The 10,914-nt window shown below is 40.4% G+C and overlaps 1 long non-coding RNA gene across 1 annotated transcript; it reads right to left on the bottom strand.

Moving 5' to 3' along the window:
- Positions 1-4,962: 4,962 nt before the first annotated feature.
- Positions 4,963-9,029, bottom strand: LOC120837078. Its single transcript, XR_005714803.2, has 3 exons — positions 8,993-9,029; positions 7,021-7,114; positions 4,963-5,013 (listed from the first exon to the last, which is right to left on the bottom strand). It is a non-coding gene; the product is annotated as an uncharacterized LOC120837078 (long non-coding RNA).
- Positions 9,030-10,914: the final 1,885 nt, after the last annotated feature.

The following is a 10,914-nucleotide window of genomic DNA, read 5'->3' as shown; positions in this document are numbered from 1 at the left end:
ATGTCTATTTTCTTTAATTAAAAATTTAATTAACAAATTTTAATTAATTAGGCGACTGATCGTTACGATTAACGCCCTATAATATGTCCCCCTGGCCGTATAACTCACCTCCACAAGCGGCATTAGTGTAACTTTCACGGCTTTTTATAAACAAATATGTTAATCTTAAAAAAAACACCCTATATATATATATATATATATACCTCTTATGATGAATAGCCCCTAATATTTCAGTAATAACATACAACTATGCGATGTCTTTTGCTGATGCACCTGAGAGCATAAATCACAAAACATGAAAAAATATGACAATAAAAAAGTCAAACCTTGTCAAAAATATTGCGACCCCCGTATGAAGTTATGTCAAACTATAGCATCTCTCATTTAATGCTCCTGCCTTCAACGATTCAAAGTTTCAGCCATTGAGCATGTGTTACATGGACCACCTCAATTTGTGTTGCAGCAGCGTAAAATTTGTCAACATCGGAATAGCAGAAAACATTACCACATCTTATTGCAGGTTTGGAACTCACAATGAGCTCCTGTCCTGGAGTGCAAGTGTGATAATTTTTGTGCGTGAATCACCTGCGGCATGCATGAATGTGGTGGGTGTGTTCCTAGTCTCGGCAGTACACTGATCAAGCTCAAGATAGGCGCGTCACCAAAGTAAAACCCCTTTCAGGCATGCGGCATCAATGCTCAGTTCCTCAATTGTGACTGCCCACACAGAAGAGCTAACGGCATCTTCACCGGTGTAACACATAGGTCGATTGTTGTGCTGAGTGCCGCGCTCCTATGAAAAGAGAAAAAAAAAGAGAAGAGAAGAGAAATACTCCTGCGTACGTTGTATTTCAATCTAGAGGATCCCTCAATAATTTTACTTTAACAGAACCAGGCAGTTCTGAATCTAGACTGAGATTCTTACAATTGAGCAGCGCTTATTTAAGGTTTGCGTCGCTTTCGACCACCAGCATATATAAAGGAGTTTCGTGGACATACTTTTATGAGAAGAATCTGTTACATACTGTTGCGAGGTTATTTGGGGTTAATAATTAATAATAATTACCGATTTGGGCTGAAACTTTGGCATCTGGTTGTTACCTGTAGTTCTACCTTTGGGAGGAGAATGAGCGTTTGGCGATGCATAATTTATTTTTGCAGTAAAAAAGAACGTGTAATTTGTTTTCGTGACACCCTGCACTTGTTAACAAATTCAACTTTGACCGTGAACGATTTTTTAGACCGCTTGTGTCTGCTTTATGATAGAAGCGCTAACGTCATCAGTCAAAAAGCCTTAGAACACTTCCGACCCGCGTATAATCAGACTGGGTATTTTGTAGTATTTGCAATATTAAATCTACGAAGGTCTCTTGTAAAATTTTCAAATTTACTTTATGCACATTTAGAAATTAGTAAAGATATGCGGATCGGAAATGTACCAAGACTTCTCAATAGACGGCGTCAATGTGTTATTCTTATCATAAGCAGTAACAAGAACCTTCGAAAGAGCCACGCTGTTCGGTACCGATTGTAACGCATCCGATGCCTGCAATAATATATTTCTGCTGTTGGGAGTATTAAATGAAACATGCTCGAAGTGGTTGCTGCATGCGTGCATACTGATGCATAAAACACAAAAATGGAGGATTAAGCTGGAACTCGTTTAATTTTTTCTCCCTTCCCTTACAGCTCTTTGGCTGTGAATGATGTTTTGTATGTTGCAATAGAGCGTTGTGCGATGAACTTAGGTCTTGAAATAGTGACATCTAAAAAAAGGTATTCCAAAATGTTGCAAACATTAAATTAACTTCTTGTGTGCCTCGAGTTCAAACATCAATCGGCTGCGTGATAGGTTGTAGTTTCTTTCATTAATCGGTGACCCGAAACAGCCGTCTCCTCCCAACGTACAAGAGCGTATCAGACTCCTTGAAACTGGTTCTCGCATACATGCCCCAAGAAGTGAGGGTTTTTCTGCCTCCTAGAAAAAAAAAACAATAGAAAACAATATTTTAGGTACAGAGAAATGCACAAAACTTTTCAGGCTCAAAATCAAGCTGAAATCCGTGCTGGTAATTCCCCACCCTGTTTTGCTTTGTGTGGAGGCAATGTGTTCCAACTAATTGCTTTTCTGTTTCATTTTATTTAATTTATTGAACCCTTAAATGCCCACCGGGGGCCTTGCATAAGGGGGGCATATTTAAACACTCAAAAACACACAAACAGGAAAAAAGGCTAGGATGTTTGTGAACGCGTACAAACAGGACGCTAGGTGGTGACGAGAGAGGAAATGGCAGATCTGAAGTTATTGCATTCTGTGATGCTCACAATAGGTTCCCGGAGGTTGTTCCAATCAGTAATAGCCAATTGCTAGGGAGAAAACTTGAATAGGTTAGTCCTAGGCATAGACAGTTGAATTTTGAATGGATGGTCAGTGCGGGGGGAGATGTGGACGGCAGGTGGGCAGTATTCATCTTTTTTTATAGGAAAATTATAATATATTTTGTGCAGGTGGGTAAGACACGATACTTTCCACCTGTGTTTTAAAAGAGGGAGGTTTAATTTTGCTTTCATTGCTGTAACACTTGTAGGCTGATAAGTACGGAGAATGAAACGTGAAGCCCGGTTCTGAACAGCTTCCAATTTTTCTTCTAGATACAACTGATGGGGGGTCCAGACAATGGTTGTATACTCGATTTGAGGACGGATGAGAGAAATATGTGCGATGAGTTTAGTTTCTTGCGTGGCCTTATAGAGATGGGGCTTTAAAAATCCCATGGCTTCTGTTTGCTTTCGCAGATATGTAGTTTATATGAGGCTCCCATGATAAGTTATGGTTAAAGCTGATGCCAAGGTACTTGTAGGATGTTACGGCTTCAATTAGTATGGTAGAAAGCGAATAATCAATCTGAGTAATGTTTTTTTTTTGGTAGTGAAGTTAAGAAATTTTGTTTTGTCAACTTTGATCTCCATTTGCGATTCTCGACCCCACGCTTGGATTTGTGACAAGTCATTTTGCAAAAGGGTACAGTCGGTTACATTCATTATTTTTCTATAAATGACGCACTCATCCGCATATAATCTGGTAGTGGAATTGAGAAGATCCGGCAGGTCATTCATGTAAATTAGGAAAAACAATGGACTCAGCACGGTTCCCTGCGGTGCTCCCGATTTAACAAGTTTTTGTGACGAACAATTGTTGTCTATAACAACGCTGTGTGTTCAGTTTGAAAAGAAATTTTCAATCCAGTTTATTACGGTCGTTTCTACTTTAAGTGCTTTTAATTTTTGGATAAGGCGGCAATGTGGGACTTTATCGAACGCTTTTTTAAAGTCAATGAAGATTGCACGAGTTTCATGTTTTTTTTTTATTTTGGTTATGGTGGATGTCCGTTAAAACTTCAAAAAGTTGAGATTCACAGGAGTACGACCGCCGGAAACCGTGCTGGTTTGAGAAGAGCATAATATTTACAGATAAATAATTTATTACATTAGAATAAACGACATGTTCTATCAATTTACTTACAACAGAGGTTAGATATATGGGTCTGAAATTGGTAGGGACATCTTTTGCGCCATCTTTAAAAATTGGGACAACCATTGCAGATTTCCAGTCAGCCGGAACAACACCAGAGTCAAGGGATTTTTGAAATATGCGGGTTAAGAGTACAGTAGATATGTCACTTGTAACCTTGAGCAGCTTTGTAGTTATAAGGTCAGAACCGGGAGCCAAGTTAGATGGTGAATTTAATATTAATTTGGAAATTCCGTCATTTGTTACAATGATCTGATCTATTTGGGTGGTTATAAGATATTCTGGGAAAGTAAGAGGCTAATTGAAAAACTTCATCAGTGAACACTTCACTAAAGAAAGTACAAAACAGCTCCAAGGTCTCGGCTGTCGATAAACTCTTTCCAGAGGCGTCACTCAAGCTGACCGAGTCCTTTACCTGCTTTGGATTAACAGCGGCCCAAAACTTTTTGGGGTTTGTTTTCAGCAGAGATGAGCAAAATACATACAAATATGTATCAAAATACAAATACAAAATACTTCCTCAAAAATGTATATAATTACAAATCTCATTACATTTCCGAAAAAGCATTTAAATACAAGATGCAAATACAACGAAATGTATTTGGTCTCCTCCAAATACTTTTCCAAATACATTCCTCGAAATTTACGTCAGCGACTTCAGGGCACCTGAAACGGGTTTCCGGGTATCTCATTTTAATTTTACATCGGACACTCGGGAGTTAGCGTGCGAGGCTCTATAGTCGGTTACAAGTCAAGAAGGTAGGAGAAGCTCCTCCCACAAGCGTCATGCGCTTGTTTCAAATCTCCCCGCAGTCGAAAGAAGAGTTCACTGGAAACGCTCCTTGTTCCGCTTCAATAGATTCCAACTTGTCTCCGATCCCACTTTTTAAGAAAGCGACCTTTTTATTCATTGGAGGGGGAACCCAGCCCCTAAAAGCAGCCTTTGTATCCATCGGAGGGGGAAGCTAATGCCCGAAAGTCATATTTGTTTTCATCGGAGGGGGGAAACTCGAATCTCCCTCTTGTGGCTTCCACAATGCTAAGTCAAAGTCGAAACCCTATTGAAAATTCCATCAAGGTACGTAATTTGGGACACTGACTGCCAGTCAGCAGCCCTGGTGGAACGTGCCCTGATGGTCCATCAGACGACGTCTGACTGCCACTGATGGAATGTCCCAAATTACGTATGTGGTGGTCTTTGATGGAACGTATTGTGGTGGTCTTTGATGGAACGTATTGCGGTGGTCTTTGATGGAACATATTTGATGGAAGGTGTGATTGTGATCACTGCTGAGCTGATAGGATAGCCTAACCAAATTGCAGCGTTGCCAGAGAAACCATTACATACTTTCGACTGCCGTAGGATCACTGCAAGTTAACTTCAAGGAGAACAGCCAATAAAATGACAAGTAAAATGCAAAATCAAACCTGTTGTATCTTTATTAGGTCACAGAAAACGCCTGCCTTGAGCGATGCTCAATCTGAAAAGGTAAAACAAACAGCACAGTTAGACTAAATTAAGTTAAAGCAAGTGGTAACTGCAATGGTGGAACTGACAAATGGTGATTTGGAGCTCTTGTAGCAGGCAAAAACTGGTTTTGGGGCAGACATTCTCACTTTTGGAGCAAACATTTTACCAATGTTAGTGCGTCATTTCCAATGCAGAAGTTCAAAAATGCTATAACAACTTGGAACCTAATGCCGGAGCTGAGGGTTTCTCAGCAATGGTGACAGCTGCTCATATTGAATTCGAACAAGGGAATAAGTGTGTACCCGTCCTTATTTCTTGTTTTTTTCTTTCACTTTTGAAATTTGATTTTTTAGGCAACAGGGACATTCCTTCACAAACGGGCCCACGTGCACCCAAAGCATGTTTCAGAGAAACGCCCTCGATGTCTGAACCTTTCGGGACGACCGTATACTTTAATTCACAAAACGTATGCGACTCAGCTGAAGCTAGAGGCAAGCATGCATGCTACGACAGGCAGTCCCTTGCTTCCACGGATGAACACGAGCAGCAGACATATCTGAACTATGCTCACGGATGCTTTTTGTCTGCGCTCTTCATGAAACTAATAATGAGCTGCGACATAGCGGTAATGCCAATAGCCCATCTGTAAAAAAATTTGCCTCTTTTATGGAGAAATTCTCTGGCACCTATGCCGCCGGAAAGGTCATCCGTAATTCTAATAACGGGAAAATCCTTTTAAACATATACACTATCCGTAAATAAAAGGACATTCCGCAAAACAGATTACAGAAAGTGCTCTACTATCCTTAACGCTATTCAAGAGCTGTCCATAAAACAACGGACTGGAATATGCATTCCGTAAAACCTATTACGGAAATCGCTCTAGTATCCGTAAAAGTGCTTAAACGTTGTCGGTAAAAGGGCAAACAGAGTAGGCTTTCCGTAACTTATATTACGGAAAGCACTCTTGAGTATCCGTAATCCTATGCGGAGCACAAGTTTGTCTGCTTCTTGCACAGGGGTTGCGGTAATGTCAGAAGGCCGAGCTCTTATTGGCTGATTGAACAAAAAAATAGTGCGTAGACCTCATGGTGTCTAGCATTGTGGTCTACCCACTATATCCTTTCAATCAAAGCCAATGAGAGATCGTCACCCTTCTCACATCACCGTAATGTCTGTGCAAAAGCAGACGACTTACTCTCCGCATAGGGCGGTGTCCATAGAAAGGTAGGCTGTAAAATGAGCGAGAAGAATCAATGCCTTCATCTAGCAAGCTGAACTTATCAAAGGTTTTCTTTTTGAGACACAGATTCCCATGAAAACTTTTAAGGTGCAACTCCAGTCTGTGAAAAATAGAACTCCATTATTTAAATTTGACAATGGGCACCAATGTATACAATCGCGAGCTGCCACAACCTGTTGTGGAAAGCAGGCAACACAGCTGAGCAATGCATCTGCAGCAAGTTTTCTCAATGTCAGTTGTTTTTTCTTCTGTCAGTTCTGGCATTCAGATCAATGTGCAGAATTATAGAAGGTAGTGGGATTACAAAACATTATCTGTAGTCTGACTGACCACCCCAGTCATTGCATTTTTAAACAGCGATATAAAGCACCTTCTCGGCAACACCAAACGTTACTCTCACTCATCTGCGTCGGCACTCATGCTTGAAAATAAAGAGAATGCTGTTTTCACATTCTACAGAGACGGAGCTGTGCCTTTACATGTCACAATGGTGTTCACTGCTAAAATAGACCTTTGGTAAGAAAATGAGCTCAATGCTTGTAGGTACAGATTTCTCCAGTTCATTTAACAGCCAGTCCCTTAGTGATGCTGCCCTATACATAAAGTAATGTTCATTATGACGCTGATACAACCAGGTTTTCTATAAAAAAAAAGTTACAGAATTTTGAATTGGAAAAGGATCTCTTTAAACGAATACTGAGTACTCTTTCCTATGCTGCTTGCAGCAATCATGTAATGTCACCTGAATAATTAATGAGAAAATAAGAAAAGTACCTTCGAACACTTTATGTGGGTCCTTGAAGAGCCAAAGTAGAGCCCCCCATGGTGTTTGGCCTTCGTTTCCAGATGCTGCATGTAGCATGATGTGCTAAAGAGAAAACAGAGAAAAAATAATTAAATATGTATATCAGATGCAAATTGAGCTTGTGCATAAAACACAGCCCCCTCAGTCCATTTAATTATTAGCCATGAATCTTATACAAAAGTCAAATGGACATTGCCTCTAATTGTTCATCCTGTGACCCGATATCTAAAACCAATGTTTGACTTGAGGGTCTTGTTCTCCCGTTCCTTAGTCAAAACCGATACACTTCAAGCCTAAATTCGTTCGAAACTTAGAAAAAAATGCAAGGCCGGAATTGCAATAGTGATTTGGTTTATAATGTGAAGCATTTCTTGAGAACTGATGAACCAACCGGAAAACTCGATTCAGTTTGAGTAATGCTTTATTTCAAAGGTTCACGAGATGTTGCAGAAGAGTCTATGTAAAACTGGCTAAGCTCATATCCCAGGCTTTCATAAGTTTGGGCAGCCACTCAAAATCTCCCATTAGAACGAAGGGCTAGTTGCACTCTTTCTCGTTGTCGAATCAGGTGGTCAGCCTCGAGTGCTTAGAGTGTGTGAACATAGAAACTTGATTTTCTCTTAAGATATCCCTGAAGGTTTTCACAGAACTGAGCGGGTGAAAGAGTGCATGTGTACTAAAACTGCTATCAAACACTGGGGACTAAGCAGTAGCTTAGTCCATAGTCCCCAATCTTACAATTTGGGAGCTCCATCCTACCCACGTTTGAGCACACCTGTGCACACGCTTTTGAGTTGAGCGAGTGGTAAAAATTTAGAGTATTTATATATGGCATGCAAGTCTGTTTGCAAGCTCCACACTTAGTGCACCTGATTACCCCCAAAATCTGATCTAGCCATTCCCTTTGCCCCGAGTGCCTACCACTCAAGGAGCTTGCTTGGCCACCTCGTCAGCGCATTCTGGCTGCGCATTTCTTTTGTTGCCCGTTGAAAGGCGGACCCTTCTTCATAATTTTCTCTGAGAGACTGTTCCAATGTGTGCGAACGATGCATTTTGGTGTACCTGCATGCCATATACTCCAATTTACAAGTTGGATTTGGAGCTGACAAAAGCATAGGGTCAGATGCACGATTTTAAAAAGCTTTCTCTCTGCGTGAGCGCTCATACAAACCAAGCTGTCATCATGTGCCTCTGCCGTTGCCTGTGCTAGAGTCAAATCGGTCACACAAACCATAAAACAGACCAACCGACTAATGAAAAGTGACAAAAATGTTCGCCCACAAATGCTGTCGAATTTAAAGTGAAAATAGGTCAAGCCGAGACGAGCAACCCATTAAAAAAAAGGTACCATGAAACTTTCATTACACCAGTTATTTTATATCTACAAGAAATAAATATGTGAAGCCAACCGCATAAAATTAATTTATAGAGACCATATCGGATCTGCACAGATGAGGAAAAAGCCAATCTTGTGGAGGGCCTTCTTAATAACTATGGCCTTTGATCTAGCGAAGCTGTACAAGTTAGGATAGAATAAATGTTAGACACAGATTTTTCTCCATACATTGTGGACAAATAGGCATCCGACTATGACTGTGGAGGGGAGGGGGACACAGGCAGCAGCTGCATCTTTCTTCTGCGTGCACCTCGACCAAGTCGTATTAATTTGGGTTGTGGGGACCTGTACCTGCATGTCTTGGCACAGAAGTTCGCCGAGCACAGCGATTTCTGTGCCAAGACATGAAGGCCACAAGACATTTTTTAAAGAATTGGGCAGCTAGCAGGACTAGTGGGCAGCGAAACCACTGCCACCCACTGTGAGAAAAACCCTGGTTAGATGTGATCAATATTGTTTAAACAGTTTTCAGAAGGGTGCTGTCAGTCACATCAAGTTTGCTTTTCTCTCAGACCATGCTAGATTTTAAAAACTGAACTATTTACTTGCCAGCAAAAAACATGTGCAGCCAACTCCACAAAATGACTTTTTCAAAGTGACCAATCGTCAAAAACTGCTCCACGTTGTACAATTCCAAATGTAGTTCCTGAAAAAAAAAAGACAAACACGAATGACAATCTATACAAATGAGAGTTGCTTAAATCGTAGCTGGCTATAACCATCCAAGGTAATCCTGCAGTACAATGGCCACAGGAGACTGCCAGAAATCAGCTGACTTGTGCTCCAAGAAATTCCTACAAACAAGACTTAAGAACCATGCAGTTCCCTTTACTTAAAGGTTACCTTATAATGTGTTAGAATATACAAGAAAACAGATTTCAAATCTTAGAGCAAGACCTTGTAGGCATCGACATAAACTAAGCGAAAAAATTATGCGATTAGAGGACCCTTACAATATTTGTCGCCTTGGGCAAGATACTTTATATAAAAAGACTACCTAATTAAGCTAGTTAAGAAAAACGTAGCCTATATTGGTTACTCCTAAAAGGTAATTCCATTATCTTACTTTACTTCTTTTATTAAACAAATAAACAAGGAAAACTAGGAACCGGCTATGCTCAGGTTTTTTGCACAAAGTGCCTGTATCAGTGTTATTACATCTTATACTGAAGCAGCAGTTGCTTTTCTAAATTTTCATCCAAAAGTTTTACATTACTGAAGGCAAGCACATCCATTTCCATCGCTGAACAAGCTTTCAACTGGCACACTTGGTGGAATGGCTTGCATGCACAAGTATTTGTTCCTGGTTAAAACCTCAACAATATACAAAGCCATTGCCTCCGAGGTTACCTTTCCCCACCACTGCTCCTCACTGTAAGCACAACTTTTGGACGGAGTTGAAAAAATATTCTCCTTGTTTATCTGTTGTCAGTGTTTTCTCTGCATTGCCAGCTGCGCTTTGTCATTGGCACTTGTCATCCATAATCCGAAGTGCATAATCTTTTTGGTCATTGTCTATCCATGACAATCTAGATATAAGGTATGCAACACATCATGCTCCTCAATGTAACTGTAATTAGAAAATTAACTCCAAAAGAACATTGCTACTTTTTTATTCAGTAAAAATAATGTGATACAGAACTTACTTCCCACAAACTTAGCGTGTGACAGTTAGTGTTACCAAGAAAACAATTGTTACATCAATATGTTGCTTGCAACGTGTCACTACTTAATACTACCTGCGATTCAAACGTGGCAAGTTCATCGGCTACAAAAAGCCAGCAGCAGGTGACCTAGTATGTTTGAATTTAGCTATAGTAACTAGATTCAAATGAATTTAGCGTATTAGGTTTGAATCTAGCTATAGTGAATAGTAACACCAGTTGGGGTCAAAACAATGTTACATGCGACGGACACTACTACAAAACTTGTCGGAAGTGACACCAGCTGGATCAGCGTTGTCTCCCTCTCAGAGTCGTGCTCGATCTGTAATAACTCACTTTTTACTTACCATGAAAATACACCAGCGAAGTTGACTCCGTAACTCGACTTGTTCAAATAGTTAAATCATAAAACGTTGCTCGACATTTCGTATCTTCTGAAAAACAAGACATACAGAAGACAGTCAGAATGCCAGTTAAAGCAAGTGAGAGTAGCTTAAACCGCAGTTGGCACTGGACATGCAAAGTAACCCTGCAGTCCAAGCATGGCTGCAGGAGGCTGCAAGAGATCAGCCAACTTGTGCCCTGAAAAACCTCTACAAAACAAGAATAAACCATGCAGTTCCATTTTGATGTTAACTCATAATCTGCTAAAATATGCTTTAGAAAAAGGCTTGATACATGTTCGAACTGGGGCTTTACGGGCAACATGTTAGATGTGGCTGATATTGCTACAACAGTTGTCGAAAAAGTGACATCAGCTACATCAGCGTTGCCTCCCCCTCAGGGACATGCTCATTCTGTAA

This window comes from Ixodes scapularis, unplaced genomic scaffold (assembly GCF_016920785.2).
Source record: "Ixodes scapularis isolate PalLabHiFi unplaced genomic scaffold, ASM1692078v2 ptg000955l_1___fragment_2___debris__unscaffolded, whole genome shotgun sequence".
NCBI classification, from domain to species: Eukaryota; Metazoa; Arthropoda; class Arachnida; order Ixodida; family Ixodidae; genus Ixodes; species Ixodes scapularis.
The sequence above is the reverse complement of the archived record's forward strand: the minus strand, read 5'-3'. Positions and strand labels throughout refer to the sequence as shown.